Below are 20,049 nucleotides of genomic sequence, written 5' to 3' on the forward strand. Positions count from 1 at the left end.
GAAAGAATGAGTGTGGAATGGGGATAGAAAACATACAAGAGACAAGACTTGAGTTTTAAAATGGGCTACTTCTCAGTTGGTGCATTGAATGCATTTTTGTTTTATGTGCCTCTCATTTCCCATTCCTATCAACCCCATTCTGCCTAAACTCTTTGGACTTGTAGTCAAGTGACATTAATATGAATCCCATTGAAAAACTCCATGTCTTCTGCACGACACTACGGAAAAGTAATTTGCAGAATACTTTTAGTTACAAATCCAGGAAGAAAAATATATTGTTTCAACAGACATTGATGTTTCAACGAAGTTTGTAGTCTGCATTGACTATTCAAAGGTCAAAGTTCAAAATACATTTATTATCAGAGTATGTGTGCACTATACAACTTTGAGATTCATCTCCTTACGTGCAGCCAGAAAACAAAGAAACCCAAAAAAACTCATAAACAAAGACCGACAACACTCAGTGTGCAGAGAGAGAAAAAAACAAATTGTGGAAACAATGAGAGTAAGCAAATAGCATTTAGAACGAATGTCAGTCCTCAGATACGAAGCCCCGAGCAGCTGAAGAAGCCACAGCCTCAGTTCAGTGCATAGTGGAGCAAACATTGCGGAACGCATAGACACGATGCCCAGAGATGCTGGAGCAGACCATAGCCTAAGGGAAAGAATTGATGGATATGCACTGAGACATGACATTTCATCCTTGAGGGTAGGAAGCGGAGCATTTATCTTTGATTGGGATGTCTAAGTGAAACGGCCTTTCACAGTGCATGTTCAAGAATCCTGTAGTTTAGTCTTGCTTCGATTTCCTATGTACCATGCACTCATTACATTTTTCTTTCCAAACTTGTCAGATATGTCAAAAATCATGCTACGAGACTTACCTCTCCATTCATCCACTGAACCTCTTAATTCCTCGGTGTTGTAAATGAAGTTATCCCACATAGCAAAGTAAAGTCAATGTTCAGAATTCAAATAATAAAGTGCCAAGAGCCTCACCTCTTATTTAGAAAGATTATGATTGATCTTCTACCTCAAGACCCACAGGATGCCTGTCATGAGAGCATGTTTGTGATCAGCAAGTTACATTTTTGATTCTGGACTTATGTTCTTTCTAGCAACAAAAAACAGTTTTAAATGCTATATGGCAGAGGAATATGTGCAGGTTCTACCATGTTTGGGAGTGATGGATTGTGTATTAAACAGTTCAGAAATATTTCAGTGGTTTATCACTTAAACTTCAGTGATGTGGCTTTCTTTCCAGCTGCAGAAAGCATTCTGACATGGCATTCATTTGGAAATCACTTCCTTACTATTGAGATAAGGGCTTATTTGGCACACAATGACAGATCAGGAAAACTGCATGAGATCTTGACATGGTAAAAAAGTACATCTAAACGGCTTGATTAAACAACTTCTGGTGCTGTGGAATTTTGGGCCAATTAAAGTTACATAGTGCTTTTCAGCAAATGAATTGCGATATTTTTTATTCTTCCTTCCTCTGTATGTCATGCACGTGTTGTAATTTGACTGCCAATACCTGCCAGGTTCACTCTTCTCTGTGCCTAAATAAGTTAAGCAAGCTAATCTCCCCTCAGAGCACTACCACTTTACACTTGTAAAGCTTGCATGAAGGGAACGTAACATAGTAAATATTTATATGCATCTACTGCATATACCCTACTTTTATATTCAAAGGGATAATAATTTAGTTTGCAATATGAAAGAGCCATTGTAACAATGCTGCATTGTTCCAAAGTCATAAGAAGATCAAGAAGACTGAAAATCATCACTTGGCAATTACTTTAAATGACTGCTCATTAAATTCAGGCGCACTATATGACACATCTGTCCAATCAGAATCACAGTGTGGACACACAGATAGTCAAGTACCTGCATATGAACACAATACTCTGATCACTATTTTGTTAAAAAATACAACAATAAGAAATATTTTTCTATATATCCATTTCATGAATAATGATTATAAACCTTGCCTTGTAATGATTTTCAATCTTCCTTTTCTTCTCATGGTTTCGGTTTTGAGTTAGCTCTTAGACGATTTGGTTTTGGAGTTGAACTTCAATTCGAAGCAGAAAATCTGTTTCTTTTCAGATTGAGTCTTACTGAATTCTGTGCTGCATTCAATCCAGACATTTCTTAACTGAATGTTTCACCATTTAGAGTCGGTACATCTCCAGCTCATTCAATCTACGTTAACACTGAATTTTGTCACTAATTTTACACAAATAGTTCCTGATTTGGTCACTCTAAACTCTGCGTGTGAACTTGCCATGGGATTAATGAACTCACTTTGCTTGAAATTACATTCTTTCCCAAAAATATGTGGTGACTTAGAATCAGGAACTAGAGTAGGCCACTTGGCATTTCAAGTTTGTTCCAAAATTCATTTCCAACCACAGCTGTATCTTCCTCATACTCATTGATACCTTTAATATCTCAACTCTATCGGTCTCTTTTTTGAATAAACCCAGTGACTGAAGCTCCACATCCTACTGCGGTAAAGAATTCCAAATATTCTCCACCTCCTCCCTTGCAAAATAAACCACTCATTCTATATCATATCTTTTTTTAAATGTACTGGTGTCCAACTAGTGAATTCACTAATCTAATTACTTTTTTTTTAAACAAAAAGCAACTTAGAGATAAACATAATTTATCAATTCACACTTCAGCAACAATTATTAATCTTGTTTCATAATGGTTTTCAGTCTTACAGATATCCTGTGTGTCAGTTTACAGCACCAAAGATGAGTTTTTTTGATGTTTTCCTGCAACAACTCGGAATCTTCTTCACCCCCCCCCCCCCACTTTCTGAGAAAAGGACACTTCATAAAGACCACAGAGGCCTTAATTAAAATAGTCAATCAGTGGGTTTAGGCCCCAGTGCAGTCTGAGGGGAAAAAAAACATGCAGAGCTGCTGAATCCCAATTGGATGTCTTTTGATTCATGCAATTTTGTTCTTTAAAATGATGGTAATTTTTAAAATGCTGATGAGTGTATTAATTTTCATTTGCATAAATGATTAATTGAAAGCCCCACCTTCAAGCAACTCATGTGATCTCCAACCCTCCTCTGTCATACTCCCTGTATATTTTCTGTGTTAAATTAGTTAACAGTTATCAATCTCAGGTTTAATATTAACTTGTTGATTGACTAGGATCTGGAATTCACATCCGAGAAGGCTATGAAGAGCAATGGTGAGAAAGCAAGGGAATGGGATTTATGGGATTGATCTTTTGGAAGCCACATGGGTTTCAAGAGCTGATTGGTCTCATTCTGTGCTGTAAAAATACTCTGCTTCTACATGAGTTCACAAAGTCCAATGTGCCTGTTTACAATTATAGTACATATCATAACTCAGAGCCGTGCCATTAACATTATAATCTTAACATTAACTCCGTTAATAAACTAACAAATTTATTCACCAAATTAAATATTGTCCCTAAGTAACTGCATCACTGACGCCATTTTTAGTTAAAGACCCATTTTCATTACAAACTTCCTGAATTAATTAGGAGCAAAGTGAAATAAACAAAATACATTTGCTGTTGTTTCTACGTGTCGCATATCCTAAATAGTGATATATTATGTAAGTTCAATTTCATCCCACTCTTTTAGATATTTTCTTTCAAAATTTTAATTGAATATTCAAGCACAAATTTATGTTAATAGCAAAACAAAACACTATGAAGTTCAAGTTTGTCTGCTAAATTAACAATGCCAATGACCTTGGGGTGCCCTAGTATTTGAAAAATGTTGTATGACCCATGATGGAAATTGTGTCACCCAAAAGGGAGCAGAGTTTCCTCTTTTGCAGGGAAATTGTTTTCTCCTTGTTAGTAGCAAATACCAAACCAAAGTCAAAAATACAAATGCTGGAAATCATCAGCAATAATTAACAATGCCAGAAGTGCACAGCAGGTCAAACAGCAGCACTGGGGACAGAAATATAGGTGATGGTTTGGGTCAAGGATCTTTTGTCAGACTTGAAGAGTGAGAAGACAAGCATGTTTAAGTTGCACAAAGAAGGAGGTAAAACTAACAAAGGGAAAGTCTGTGATAGGTGCAGGCCAAATAGGTCATTTTAAGAGCCTGCAAATAGAAGAAAATGATATCAAAACATGTTCAAATGAATTGATGATTAAATGTACAAGCACAAGGATGTTTACTTAAAATTATAAAATGAAATGTTAAAATCTGGAGGGTTGAAACATGCCTAATCAACAGATGAAGTGCTCTTAAACATTACATTAAACATTGTGTGATCAACATAGGAGGCCACAGACAGTGTGACACAGTGATAACTGTGGAGACCTGAGGTAATTCTGACAGGATATTGGTCAAATTGTTCAATGACTGAAAATAAAATATTTGTGCCAGTTTCCTTGTGGTTCTGCAGGCAGTATGACCAAGTTATGACAGGAAAACTGGAAGCAACACAGCAGAATTTTGAGACCTGATGTGCCGAGGGTACACATTGGGTCACCCTTACTCTTACACCAGCAGTGAACAGTAGATTGACCCTTATTATACACTTTGGCTACTTTTTTGGGGTTCAAAAGTACTGAAAATTAGACAAGCCTTGCAGCAGGCTACAGGTTAGCAGTTCTCCATTTTATCATGACCACTGCAGGTGAAAATCTGCTCTGTTATTGATAAAAGACATTTAGCAGAATTTAGTGATTATACATTTTTTGTCAAGGATTATCAGTTGTTTGTAATACTCTAAGAAGTGTGCAAGAGAATTTGTCAAAGAAGAGTACTTCCTTTCCACAGCAGGCTCATAACCCAATGGTGTCCCAAACATTCAATGAAACATGCTTTAAACTATTGTACAGTTGAAAATGTAGCAGCCAGTTTGCACTTAGGAAGATCCCACAAAGAATGCAATGAGGGCCAAATAATCTATTTCCCGGTGAGGCTGGCTGAGAGATGAATGTTGGCTTCTTCAGAATGTTGGCTATCTTGTTCCTGTTCACAAAAATGCGATACCCAAATGAATTACCAGAAATTTGCAATGTCCATTCAGTAGTCAGAAGCAAAGGAATGCGGAGATCTTGAAGGCTTTTAAACCTGCCAGAGATTACAAAATATATGACGAATTGAAATTGTGGAAGCTTTGTACAGAAGGTGTCAGGCTTGCACAAGTAGATACATTCCAGACTCTACCCAGCTAACAGGAGTCTGTTCTCTCTTGGTTTGTGGCCCTTCATAGCTTGTTACTTTGCAGTTTATTAGTAAAATATTGTTTACTACTAAATCATCTCTGCTGCTTTCCTTTTGGGTTAAGCCTCCTTTACATTTCCTGACAGGATGGGTGAACCAATGATTTGCCAAGCAGAGTTGCTTGCCTAAAGGAAGTCATCCATCGAGGGGAGCACCTGATCCTAAGGGGAGCAAGAAACCATTGACCATCTGCTTACCACTCTCAACCAACTCTGGCTAAATACAGCAACACCAGTCAACCTTCTCCCTCAAAGCCCTGGATTCCAGTGCTTGAACACTTCGACGAACCCCCAACCCAGTGCCGCAACATCCTATCACAATGTGTCTTACACTTCGAGCTCCAGCCATCTTGGTATTCTATGGACCAAGCCAAGATTGCCTTCACCATCTCTTTCCTGGCCCACCATTAACTGGGACAATAAAACTACCATTTGCAATAAATACAAGGAATTCACCTCTGAGATGTGCCAGGTTTTTAACCATTCAGGAATGGGTGGGGGTGTGTCAGCAGATCAGATACTGTGCCTGCATCAAGGCTCATGCTCGGTGCTGGATTATACCATGGAATTCAGGACTCTCATGGTGGAGTGTGCCTGGAACGTGGAAGCGCTGCAAGCTCATTACCTTCACAGGCCTCTTGGAATGCTTGAAAGACAAGCTGTCTACCCAGGAGATGCCCACACACCTTGAAAACATCATCACGCTGGCCCTCCAAATTGACAAGCGTCTTATGGGACAACCCTACAGTTCATCAGTCAAAGCCCCACTTCCATTCCCAGAACAATTTCTGGCTGCATCATCAACACCTCCAGAACCCATGCAGGTAGGGATAGCTCCCATAACACTCCAAAAGCGTAAGCATCAATGGAGAAACAGCTTGTGCACTTACTGCGGACCCAATGATCACCCATGAATCAAATGTCCTGTGCGACCAGGAAAACAGTACCATCAGGTAGACACGAAGGGCCTTTTATCTTGTAAGCTCCCCCGGCCTCTTGCTCCAGCATCACAGCCTGACTCACTCCCTCTGTCGTCCTCCACACCCTGACAGCTCTACACACACAGGAGGCTCTGGTAGATTCCGGGGCAGCAGTCAACTTTCTGGATCGGACTTTATGTGTGCAGCTTGGACTCCCTACCCAGCTTAACTCTCACCCCTTCTGCATCAAAGCAGTCAGAATGCACACAAGGCCCACAGAAATACCACGACTTAGTCATTGTCAGCACCCTGCTGCATCACAAACTACATGACGGTGCAATTGACTTGCTCCTGGGTACCACCTCTCGGTGAGGTTGTCTGTTTTCTCTCCCCCTTCTTGACATCCAAGCCATGAATGACTACATTGCCAAATGCTACAGCAGGATTTCATTTGACCGCTCCAGTCCTCAGCCAGTTCAGGATTCTTCTTTGTCAACAAGAAAGATGTGTGCCTTTGTCTCTGCATCAACTACTGTGGACTCAACAAAATCACAATTAAAACTGCTATGCTCTCTCCTTGATCAGAAACACTCCACAGGGCCTAGATCTTCACCAAACTGAATCTACAGAGTGCATACAATCTGATCTGCATCAGTCAGGGAGATGAGTGGAAGACGGCGTTCATAACACCCATTGGCCACTATGAATACTTGGTGATGCTCTTCAGACTTTCCAACAGTCCAGCCATTTTCCAAGTCTTCATCAACAAGATCCTCTGAGGCATGCTACACAGGTATATGCTCATCTACCTCGACGACATCCTCCCCTTCTCTAAGGACCCCCAAGACCTCACTGTCACATCTGTTCATCCCTTCAGCAAGTTAGAAAAATGCCACTTCCACATTCCTTCCTGGGTTATGTCCTTTCATCTCAGGGCATAACCATGGGCCCAGATAAAGTGTGTATCATTGTTGAATGACCCCGATCCGCAGTCCCTTCTTGCCATGATCATTTGGGATTTTAAGAATGTGATCCAGCAGGCCCTACAGCACAAGCCTACTCTGGCTGACACACATGACAACTGCATGTACGTGCTGGCGGGCATGCACTCTGAAGCACTCCAATGGGCGCACTCCTCACCCCTCTCCAGCCACCCAACGGACTCTGGATTTTCTGCTACACCAGTTCTACACCACCCACCATGATCACAGATGTATGTTAGTTCATCTTTGCCTGCCCTCTATGTGCCTAGTCTAATATCTCCAACCAGTGGCCCTTTGCACTCCTGTGGCCCCTATCAGTCCCCCAATGCCTGTGGTCTCATATCGCTATGGGTTTCATCACAGGCTTGCCATCTTCCGATGGGGCCATGGTGATCATGACAGTGGCGTACCGGTTTTCCAAAGTGGCCCAAACTTTCATCAGCTGCCGAAATGGTGGACTTGATTCTCCAACTTGCAGTTTGCCTCCACGGTTTCCCTGAGGACACTGCGTCAGACTGGACCCATAATTCATCTTCTGCTTCTGGCAAGCCTTCTGCTCCCTCCTCCATGCCACAGTGAGTTTGTCTTCTGGCTGTCATCCCCAGATCAATGGTCAATCAGAAAGTGCCAATCAACAAGTAGAAAAGTTTCTGTGAAGTTACTGCCTCTAACCCTTTCACATGGAAGAAATATCAGCTCTAGGCTGAACTGTCCTACAATCTACCCACATCCTCTGCCACAGGTATGTCATCCTTTGAGGTATTTCATGAAGTGTTTCTCTAGTTCCCTGCAGGGGAGCCAATGGTGGAGGTCCTGTCCACCAGGGCCTGCCATTGCCAGGATACTTAGAAGAGGGCACAGAGCACCATCCTTGTTGCTAATTGTGCCTACTGGTGCCAGGATAAGTGTTGTTCATGCCCACCTAGACTACTCCAGCCTGGGGACTGTGCCTGGTTGTCCACCAACTCCCACAAGCTCTCCCCTGGTTTACTGGTCCCTTTAAGATTACTCATCACATCAACCTAGTCATTTACTGTCTCTGGCTGCCACCATCTCTTGGGATCACACCTACCTTCCACGTATCCTGCCTCAAGCCCACTATCATGGTCCACTTAACCCACCTGAGCCTGCATCTCAGGAACCAAGGATGGTGGAAGGTCCCCAGTGTATATGGTTTGCCAGTTGATTGATTCATGTTATTGTGGATGGGATGTGCAATGCCTGGTCAACTAGGATGGGTACAGCCCAGACGAGAGGTCCTGGGTGCAGTCCAGTTTCATCTCAGAGGAATTCCATCAGACTCCATCTGTACTGTTAGGTGCTGGCTGCAGGAGGGGTGTCCTATCAGGCCTGCACAGGCAAGCGCCTCCCAATCTCCACCGGTTAAGAGGAGTCAGCTGCTAGTTGTTTCCAACTCATTATCTGCAGCCTATTTAAATCCAACTCTCAGCTACAGTCCTTGTCCACCCAATGAACCAGTCAGCCTCAACAAATTTCTCTTAACTTTCAGTTACCTTGTTGTGTTAAGTATCTGTTCTCTCTTGTTCTGTGTCCCCTTGTGGCTTATTGTTTTGCAGTTTATTAGTAAAATATTGTTTAATACTAAATCATCTCCACTGCTCTGCTTTTGGGTCAAACCACCTCCACATTTCCTGACAGAAGGAAGGGATATTCCAAGTTCTGAAATTTGAGATTTGCTAGATCAAGAGCTGGTATACTGTAGGGAGGAAGCAGAGGATGATGGATCAACAGAATTTAGTCCCAGTTAAAATATGTGCAACAAAATTTTGATTGAAAACATAAGTTTATGCAGGACAAAGATTGGGAGACTGGCTACAGAACAATGCAATAGTTCCTAAAGAGCTAACAACGGCACAGTGAATGTTTCTGCTGGAGATGAACTGTGGCAAGACTGTAGTTTAATAATGTTACGGAAACAGAAGTGACCAACCTTACGGATAGGCTGGATATGTGATTGAATGCTTATTTCAGTGTTAAGCACAGCACTGAGATTACAAATAGTCCAACACAGCTTCATTCATTTGACCAGAAGAGAGATAGAAATTATGCAAGAAGAGAGATTTATGACAGAGAATGAAGGTCTCAACTTCAGTCTTCCTAATATTTAGTCAGAGAAAATCTCTGTTCAAATGTGGGACCAAAATGAGGTCGTGGAGTGTTTGACAAAAGTGCTGGCGATACAGAATATAGTGTGTTCAAGCAAAGCACAGTGTAGGGTTGAGAACTAATCTTGGGGGACTCTAGAGGTTATAATTTGGAAGTGGGAAGAGAAGACTCAGCAGATCACTAATCAGATTGGTGAGATTAGACCAGTTAAAGGTAGTCCTACTCATCGGATTAATGGAGAAGTGGCTCTGGTAGTGGCTGCTGACAGGTCAAGAGAGAATTGTTTACTCTGGTCATAGTCACATAACCTGTTGTTGGGTACTTTGATAAGGGTTATTTCAGTCATATGATAAAGGCAAAACCTTGATTAAAGCCAATTACATGAGGAATTAGGGGAGATAAGTGCAAGTATCTTTGAGACAACAACATCCAGAAGAACCTTGAAGGAAAAGGAATGTTGGAAATAGGTCCACAACAGCAGGAAGATTAAGGGTGGCTATTTTCTGAAGGAAGTGCTGATGTGAAGGGTAGGGGGATCAAGGCCAGAGAGAGGGTATCTTTTCGCAATAAACCAATAAGGGAAGTTAGTTGGCTAGTATTAATTGAATTGAGGGAGCACGATTTGAGTCTCATGAACATTCATTTCAAAGTAGCTGCAATGGAAGTCTAGAAGAAATCTAAAGTAGGATGCAAAATGGAAGCTAGGACAGGAAAAAATAGAAAAAGAAAGTTTGGCCCTGGAAGGACAGAACGCAAAGAGCAAAGGTAGATGAAAAGTTGGTCTCAATCATTTGTAAAAAGAAGTCAACCCTTTTAAATTTTTTTTACTAGATGGATCGGTGGGGCTGTTGGGGAGATATGACAGGAATGTAAGCAAATTGTTTATAATGAAGAGGATGACCCAGTGATGATCTTTGCTTTCCAAGATTATCCTGGAATAGTGGACAGTTCTTGCAGAGAGTAGTAAATACAGTATCCCGATAAATAACTCACTCAATTTGACACAACGGATGTTCAATTCTGAGTTTCTCGGACAAGGGAATTGGGACATGGACTAAACCCAAAGGGAATGGTCAATAATGAAACAGCCTTAAAGGAGTCAAGGACTGAAAAGGTGGAAATGTCGGTATGGTTGAACATTGTGAATGAAAGCTCAGAAATAGTTGGTTAAGAATTTGAATTTGAAGTGACATGAAGAAGAGTTTTCCAAGGTGAATACAGAAAGAAATAGTGTTGAGTTAGGAAAAGTTTGAAGAGCCTGAGACTGTTTAATCTAGAAAAAAAGAAGCATTACAGAAACATGTTATTCAAAACTCACAAGGATTAGAGTGAAACTGAAATATGAATAGGAAAAATATTTTAAATTGCCATGTACTCCAAAGCAAAGAGAGCCGTCTCAAGGTCCAGTGTGAGATTGTTTAGAATGATCAACCATCCTATATAGAAGCTGGTGTAAACATGAGTTGGATCAACTAAGGATCTAATAAAAAAAATGTAGTGTAGAATAACATGGGAAAATTGGATATATTTTTGAGTGAGACTTTAGATTTTGGAATGGGCCCAATGAACTTCACTATTTTCTTATGTTGACATTTGACAAAACTGAAAGACAATTTGATACTTACCACAAAATATTTTCCTAGTAGCAATCCAAGCTACATTGAGAGATCAATTTTTTGAGACATAACTGTATATTTTCATTCCTATTCTGTGCTAATGTAAAGGAGAGATACTAGTAAGATTGTTTTACTTACAAGAAAATTACCCAAAATGCCAATCAGTGAAATGCTGTAAAGATCCATCTGTGCCCTGAAAGTGAAAGACTAAGCTCTCTTGTGATCTCATTAGTTGTATACGTAACAACACCTATTAATTATCTAATATTAGTAATTAACAGCAAGTTTAAGTGACTGGAAAAGAATCAAAACTCATCACTAGATGTGTTTTCACTAGAGTGAAACATGTACCTTATATATCCCCAAAAAGGAAATTTTCCTTCCTATCTTTCTCCTCATTGTGCAGAAAGCTCAGGAAGGATGCTACGAAATGTCAGTTAAAAGATTTCTGTAGCTTGTGACTTAAAGGTAGATTTGATGTGTTACCTAATGGTATGAGTAACAAGCCTTCTGGAGTACAGATGTTCCATAGCAAGCATTTATTTCAGAAGAGCAGATAGAATGTCAAAAGAGTAAAGATAAGATTGAGACATTTCTGGTTATAATTATTACAGATCTTACATTAACATTAGCCTTGGATCAATTAATAATCGCTGTAAATGTACGTAATGTGTCTTTACATTTCTAAGAATCACCCATTCAGCTTCATAGATCTGCGTAGTAGGCTGAAATGATTATTTCCCTTCACATCAGCAAAAATGCCGCACCCATTTTTAATCTTTAGGCATTATGCCAGTGTTCTCAATAAAACTCTACTAGTAAAGTCTCACCTTCCACAAAGAATGTTAACTAGTTTTCTCCATCATTATACTGAAGGTTCATGAACCCAAAGGTTTTCAATGATCTGACAAACCCTGTCATGAAAGAAAACAATATTCCTTTCGATTTGCTTTTACACAGTGAAGTGATTATAAAGTTGTTCAGATTGAATCTCACAAAACAAATTTGAATTTTATTTAAGTTATATTTTAATTATGTATTTAGGTGGTAGTATTGTTTCTGACTTCACTAATTACTGATATACCTGATTTATACTTTTGGCCAGTACGTCAGTTTGTCTAAAATATTAGAATGCAGTGCATTCTTTTTCAAAATAAAGTTAATTATGAGATGGATAAATTGTGAAAAGAAGCTTTAGTCAGGTTGTCACAATACAGTCAGGTTGATACAGTCGGAGGTAATCAAAAACCTTAACTGAAAACAAGACAATGTAAATTACTTTTGAACTCACTCGCAGTAATCTTTTTGAGAAATGGAGAAGAGATGCACATCATAAACACAAGAGATTCTGCAGATGCTGAACATCTAGAGCAACACACACAAAATACTGGCAGAACTCAGCGGATCGGGCAGGATCTATGGAAATGAATAAACAGTCAACATTTCTAGTTGAGGAAGGGGGAAGATGCCAGAATAAAAAGGTTGTGGGGGGGGAAAGGAGGACAAGGTAGAAGGTTATAGGTGAAGCCTGGTGTGTGGGACTGGAGAAGAAGGAATCTAACAGGCGAGGAGAGTGGACCATGGGAGAAAGGGAAGGAGAAGAGACATCAGTGGGAGGTGATAGGCAGGTGAAGAAGAGGTAAGAAGCCATAGTGGGGAATTGGAAGGGGGAGGGGAAAATAAAAAAATACCGGAAGGAGAAATTTATGTTCATGCCATCAGGTTGGAGGCTACCTAGATGAAATATGAGGTGTTGCTGCTCCACCCTGAGAGTGGCCTCATTGTGGCAGAAAAGGGGTCCATGGACTGACATGTCAGAATGGGAATGGGGATAGAAATTAAAATGGTTGGTCACTGGGAAGTTCCTCTTTTGTGGTCCTGAATGGAGGTAAGGGAGGAAGTAAATGGGCAGGTGTATCAATTCTGTCATTTCCAGGAATATGTGTCAAGAGGGAGGTTAGTTGGGACAGCATGAACATTGATTTCTCCTTCCGGCTTCACCTATCACCTTCCAACTTGTCCTCCTTCCCCTCCCACAACCAATTTATTCTGGCATCTTCCCCCTTCCTTTTCAGTCCTGATGAAGAATCTCAACCCAAAACATTGACTGTTTATTCATTTCCATAGATGCTGCCTGACCTGCTGAGTTCTGCCAGCACTTTGTGTGTATTGCAAGAGATGCAAGTCATTTTTCAGAAGATCGGGAGGGATGTACCAACATAAGGAATGTTCTCACTGCTATGGGTGGAAGTTCCCACTTGCTTCAAAATGGCAACAATTATACCAGTGCCTAAGAAGAATAATGTGGGATGCCTTAATAACTATCACCCGGTAACACTCAGATCGATAGTGATGAGATGCTTTGAGAGGTTGGTCATGACTAGACTGAACTCCTGCCTGAGCAAGGAGCTGGACCAACTGCAATTTGCTTATTGCCACAACAGGTCAACAGCAGACGCAATCTCAATGGCTCTCCACACGGCTTTAGACCACCTGGACAACACAAGCACCTACGTCAGGATGCTGTTCATCGACTATAGCTCAGCATTTAATACCATCATTCCTACAATTCTATTGAGAAGTTGCAGAACCTGGGCCTCTGTACCTCCCTCTGCAAATGGATCCTCGACTTGGTAACGGGAAGACCACAATCTGTGCGGATTGGTGATAACATCTCCTCCTCGCTGATGATCAATACTGGAACAACTCAGGTGTGTGCTAAGCCCACTGCTCTACTCTCTATATACATATAACTGTGTGGCTAGGCATAGCTCAAATACCATCTATAAATTTGCTGATGATACAACCATTGTGGGTAGAATCTCAGGTGGTGACAAGAGGGTGTACAGGAGTGAGATATGCCAACTAGTGGAGTGGTGCTGCAACACCAACCTGGCACTCAATATCAGCAAGACGAAAGAGCTGACTGTGGACTTCAGGAAATGAAATGAAATATCTTTATTGTAATTGCATAGTACAATTCGTCATGCACCAATATAGTGAAAATGAGTTTGCAACTCTGGTACTCAATGCTATAAAACAACAAATAAAATAAATAAACAATAAATAAAATCAAGTAACCAGCCAGTACAAGCAATGTCCAGCAGTACAAAAGCACAACTCAGATGCATGACAGACATAAAACCAGTATTAAAAGTAGCAATATAACAAATTTATGGATGATGCTTGATCGATTGGTTCAGAGCAATTATAGCTCTGGGGAAAAAGCTATTTTTCAGTCTGGAAGTGCGGGCATAGAAAATCTTATAACATCTGCCAGATGGAAGAAGTTCAAACAGATGATTGCATAGCTGTGTATTGTCCTTACAGATGCTTGTAGCTTTCCTGAGGCAGCGAGAGGGCTGGGAGCTGTGTCCCGATGGACTTCTGTGCACCAGAGACGATCCGCTGAAGTGCTTTCCTATCAGCTGCTGTACAACTGAGATACCACACAGAGATGCAGTATGTTAAGATGCTGTCTATGGTGCCGCGGTAAAAGATCACCAGCATCTGTTCAGGCAGACCAGCTTTCTTCAACGTCCTGAGGAAAAACTTTTGAGGTACAAGATCTTTTAAAAGCACACAATAATGCTTTTAAATCTGGTGATACCTCAATATACAGTGTTGACAGGTCAAAGCTGAAAAAAGGCATAAAAAATTCCAAAAACATCCACAGGCAACGGGTAGAGGACCACTTTAACAGTGCAAACAATCGGAGCATGTGGCAAGGCATCAGGGTTATTACTGACCACAAGAATAACCCTGTCTGCCCCAACAGTGATGTCACACTGGCCAATGAACTCAACACCTTCTCTGACCAATTTGAAATTAACAACAATATGAGGAGTGCAAGAATCCCGCCATAGAGGATGAACAAGTTCTTACATTGAGCACACATGATGTACAGCGCACGCTGCAGAGGGTCAATCCACAAAAAGCTACAGGCCCAGATGGAGTTCCAGGACGGGTACTTAAAGATTGTACTGAACAAAGGTACTGAACAACTGGCTGATGTACTTACGAGAATTTTCAGTCTATCTCTATCTCAGGCAATGGCAAGTGCCTGAAGCCAGCCATCATAGTGCCTGTACCGAAGAAAACAAACAGCAACAATTTGAATGACTATCGTCCCGTTGCCCTTACACCAATAATAATGAAGTGCTTTGAGAGATTGGTCCTCTCCCACATTAAAGTTACTATCCCTGCTACACTGGACTTACACCAGTTTGCCTATAAAGCAAACAGGTTCGCAGAGGATGCCATCTCATTAGCTCTTCACTCTGTCTCAAAACACCTGGGGGGAAAGGGCATATACGTGAGGATGTTGTTTGTTGATTATAGCTCTGCTTTTAATACTGTCATCCCCAGCAAGCTCATCTCCAAACTCCACCAGCTAGGCCTCAGCTCATCACTCTGCAACTGGGTCCTGAATTTCTTGTCAGAGCGTTCACAAGCAGTAAGACTGGGCCCTCACCTGTCCTCCACTACTACCTTGAACACTGGTACACCACAAGGTTGTGTATTGAGTCCCATACTCTACTCCCTCTTTACTTACGTCTGTGTACCTGCATTTAACACCAATACCATTGTCAAATTTGCAGACGACACAATAGTGATCGGGTTGATCTCCAACAGAGATGAATCAGCGTACAGAGCAAAGGTACAGAACGTAGTGAGCTGGTGCTCACAGAACAACCTGTCTCTTAATATGGCAAAGACTAAGGAGCTAATTATCAACTTCGGAAAGTGACGGGATGATGAGTATGCTCCAGTCTACGTTAATGGAGACATAGTAGAGAGAGTGTCCGGTTTCAGGTTTCTGGGAATACACATCTCAGAAGACCTTACATGGTCCACTAACACCAGAACAATAGTACGAAAGCACAGCAACACTTGTTTTCCCTCAGGACGCTGAAGAAAGCTGGTCTAGCTGAACAGGGTAAGATGAAGGAACACATACCAATCCTCATAGAAGAATCAGAAGTGGAGAGAGTGAGCAGCTTCAAGTTCCTGGGTGTCAAGATCTGTGAGGATCTAACCTGGTCCCAACATATCGATGTAGTTATAAAGCAGGCAAGACAGCGGCTATACTTCATTAGGAGTTTGAAGAGATTTGGCATGTCAACAAATACACTCAAAAATGTCTATAGTTGTACCGTGGAGAGCATTCTGACGGGCTGCATCACTGTCTGGTATGGAGGGGCTACTGCACAGGACTGAAAGAAGCTGCAGAAGGTTGTAAATCTAGTCAGCTCCATCTTGGGTACTAGCCTACAAAGTACCCAGGACATCTTTAGGAAGCGGTGTCTCAGAAAGGCCGCATCCATTATTAAGGACCTCCAGCACCCAGGGCACGCCCTTTTCTCACTGTTACCACCAGGTAGGAGGTACAAAAGCCTGAAGGCACACTCTCAGCAATTCAGGAACAGCTTCTTCCCCTCTGCCATCCGATTCCTGAATGGACATTGAATCTTTGGACACTACCTCACTTTTTTTAAATATACAGTAATTTTGTTTCTGCACGCTTTTTTAAATCTATTCAATATACGTAATTGATTTACTTGTTTATTCTTTTTTATTTTTTTTTTCTCTTTGCTAGATTATGTATTGCATTGAACTGCTGCTGCTAAGTTAACAAATTTCATATCACATGCCGGTGATAATAAACCTGATTCTGATTCTGAATGTCTGTGAAATTTAATGAACTGTTGAGTGTAACTGAAAAGCTCATGTTTTACCAGTTCTCCTCCATTTCCACCTTCTACACTTCCCTACCTCTCTATTCACTGTTACCACACCTGGTGATACAATTCTAGAAAGTTTCCACGATTAACCAAATCCAAAATTAAAACTAGAAAGTTCAGGGGATACTCTACAAAACTAACAAAAAGTCACTGAAGTGAAACATTAACTCTGTTGCTCTATCTATGGATCCTGCCTGATCTGCTGAGCATTTTATAATATTCCTGTTAATACTGTATTTCCAGTATCTGCAGATTTATTGTTTCTTTTTTTCAATCCTTATTCCCAGCTGCAAAAAAGTAATAATACTTTCAAAATTATCTAGTTTAAAAAAAATCTAAAAAAAATAAAAATTAATGGCACAAGAAAGTCTGCAGATGCTCAAATCCAGAGCAACACACACAAAATGCTGGAGGGACTAATCTGCTGAGTTCCACCTCCAGCATTTTGTGCTTGTTGCTTGGAATTCCACTTTGTTAGTAAATTATGTTTCACAATTGTATCTCAATGTACATTGGAACACTGTATCCTCCTATTAAAAATGTTGGCTTAAAGTTACGTAAATATTGACAGACCTAAATACAATCAATAGGAAAACTTGTTTCCCTTAGTGAAAATATACTATCAAATTTACTCATAAATTCCAAGAATTAACAAGTTGAACATACACTTTAGAAACTTCTGGAAGTGATGCCACCCACCATATTTAGTTTTTATGGTCCTCTTTCTTTTAGATTTTTCCAACTTGTCTGCAAATGTGGCATTGCATGAGTGATAACCTTTCAAAATATATCATGGGACTGTCACTGGCGTAATTTACTGGAGATGAAAATATCCAAAGCAAAATTCAGGAAATTGTTTAATATGTTAATAGAAGGAGCAAACTGGAACTGGATAGACCTGTGAGCAACCAGCTGGAAACTTTACAAGAAATGATGCAAATGCTGTAATAACAACAGGAATTCTGCAGATGCTGGAAATTCAAGCAACACACATCAAAGTTGCTGGTGAACGTCAGGACGAAGGGTCTCGGCCTGAAACGTCGACTGCACCTCTTCCTGCAGATGCTGCCTGGCCTGCTGCGTTCACCAGCAACTTTGATGTGTGTTGCAAATGCTATAATGACCATTTGCGGAGCTGTGTTTCAAGCTATATTTATTTTGTTGAAATACTGTTTCAATTCATTGAGGCTCAGTTTACTAGACTGTAATCTGTGAGAAATTATGTCAAAGTTTATTCACTGAATATTTTTTGGCAAGAACATCCCCCTCCCAGAAAAAAAAACACATTATTGAAGGATACAACAACATTGAACTTAAGGGTTGTTATTGCATGACCTTCTTCGCAACTGAACTCCTATGAGAGATATAACATTCAAAGTCCATTTCATGAAATACAAAAATTAAGGCTTATCTGCCTTACACAGAGAACTATAGGGTCACAGATATCCAACTTAATCCCATCTTCCAATGCATTGTCCATAAAACTGTAAGTCACAGTTCTTCAGATACCCATCCAAGTACTTCTTAAAAGGTAATAAGAATTTCTGCCTCCATCAATCTTTCAGACAATGAGTTCCAGAGACACACCACCCTCTGGATGAAAATAATATTCATCTGCCCTTTACTTCTTCTTGTTAATATTTTATATTATTGACTGATTATTTTGATGTCTCTGCTACAAGAAATACATCCTTCCCATGCGTTTTACCTATCATAGTTTGAACATCACAATTAACTTTTTTATCCATTTTGTTGCAAAAATAAAATCCCAGTATACCCAAATAGTTGAGCCTGAAGCTGAATACTTCAATCCTAGATGAAGTTTGAATGGATATTAGATGGCTGACTTGCTCAGTGGTGCAAAATGCCCAACCGTGTCTTGAATGGCTGAAATCTGATCTGCATATTTTCCTGGGCAAACCTTGGGAATTTGAGTAGGTTAAATTCCAACAGATCTTTGAGATATAATTAAGTTTTTAGTGACATTTTTCCTAAAGCCTTAGAACATTTAATAAAACAAGTAACATCATTCAGGCGTAGATACATACAAATTCTACTTAAGAAATCTTGAATACGCAAAAGTCATAAAATTTCTCCTTGGATGACATTTGCTGTTTATGATCCTATTCTTTTACCTTATCCGATTCAACGTGCCATCAGTTGCTAAATATATCAATATGTTTAGATACTCTTATCAAGTTCATAAATATCATAGGTAATAAAAGGAGTCATCATAAGGCCCTGGGGATTCTGTACATCACCAGGTCTTGATTTGATCACTTTCTGCTGATGAAATTGCAACACTCTCCCATCTTTATTGCTATAGATCCAAATAGCATATTATTAGTCTGTAAAACTTGGTGAAAAGACATCTTTTTTTACTTTTTTAACTTAGGCTATTGGTTGTAATTTTTTTCATGGTAACACGTTGAAGCTGCACCCTCTCTAACATGCTGGTGGAGAGAGTTTTATTTGGGTCTTTAGCACTGGAAATAGTTACATTTGGACACGTCTCATTAGCGTGGCAGCAGTATGGTCGCATTGTTTATTCCAGGGACCAGCTGATTGCACTTACGCCAGCCGGTTTAGCGAACAGAGCAGCGAACACCCCGGCTGAAATCTGGAGGAAAACACACAGAGGATGCAGAGGGGGATCAAAAAGGCAAGGGAAGAGGACCGTGTCGAGACAACAGAGGCTCATGGAGAAGAGAAGTTATAAGCCGTGTCTCCCCTCTCTCATTATGGGCAATGTGAGATCGCTGGGTAATAAAATGGACGAGTTAACGGCGCTAGCCAGGAGTCAGAGAACATTTTGGGAGTTTTTTAACCAATTTCCCTCGGAATCAATAAAGTATGACTATGACTAAAACGAAAATAGTTGATACTCGTTATTACTTCAGCCATAGTTGCTATAAAATAATTAAATAAGACTGATTTTCATTGTTCTCTGGATTGCAGCTTACCATAGTACTCCCTGAACCACCTAGTCCCCATTCCTGAATGAAAATGGTCATGAATTTGGGTAGCTCAACTGCTGACTGCTTTGGGTAGGCATCTGATTATAATTAGCAAATTGAGGTCTTATAAACAACACAAGTGGCTGCTAAATATGAATGGGGTTGATCTTATGATCTCTCTCTCTGTCATCTGCACTGAATTCACTAACCCTTGTTCATCCAACAAGTCCACCCTATGAAGCACAACATTCTTTGATCATTTGGAATTCAGAAATGTTATTCCTTTCCAAAAATCAATGTACAGCACTTCATGAGAGTTTTGATTGCTTTAACAACATGGGTAGAAAACACTGAAATTTTACCGCGTGACCTCTGAACTACTGTCATTTATCATTTTGAAGGCTTTATTTCTTCTTCCAATCAGATAACCAAAATGCAACACAATACTTCCT

The 20,049-nt window shown here is 40.3% G+C and overlaps 1 protein-coding gene across 1 annotated transcript in view; it reads right to left on the reverse strand.

Moving 5' to 3' along the window:
- Positions 1-20,049, reverse strand: part of LOC140194624 (sodium-dependent phosphate transport protein 2B-like) — a 145,499-nt gene that overhangs the window by 105,940 nt on the left and 19,510 nt on the right. The gene's annotated exons all lie outside the window — the stretch shown is intronic.

This window comes from Mobula birostris, chromosome 3 (genome assembly GCF_030028105.1).
Source record: "Mobula birostris isolate sMobBir1 chromosome 3, sMobBir1.hap1, whole genome shotgun sequence".
Taxonomy (NCBI): domain Eukaryota; kingdom Metazoa; phylum Chordata; class Chondrichthyes; order Myliobatiformes; family Myliobatidae; genus Mobula; species Mobula birostris.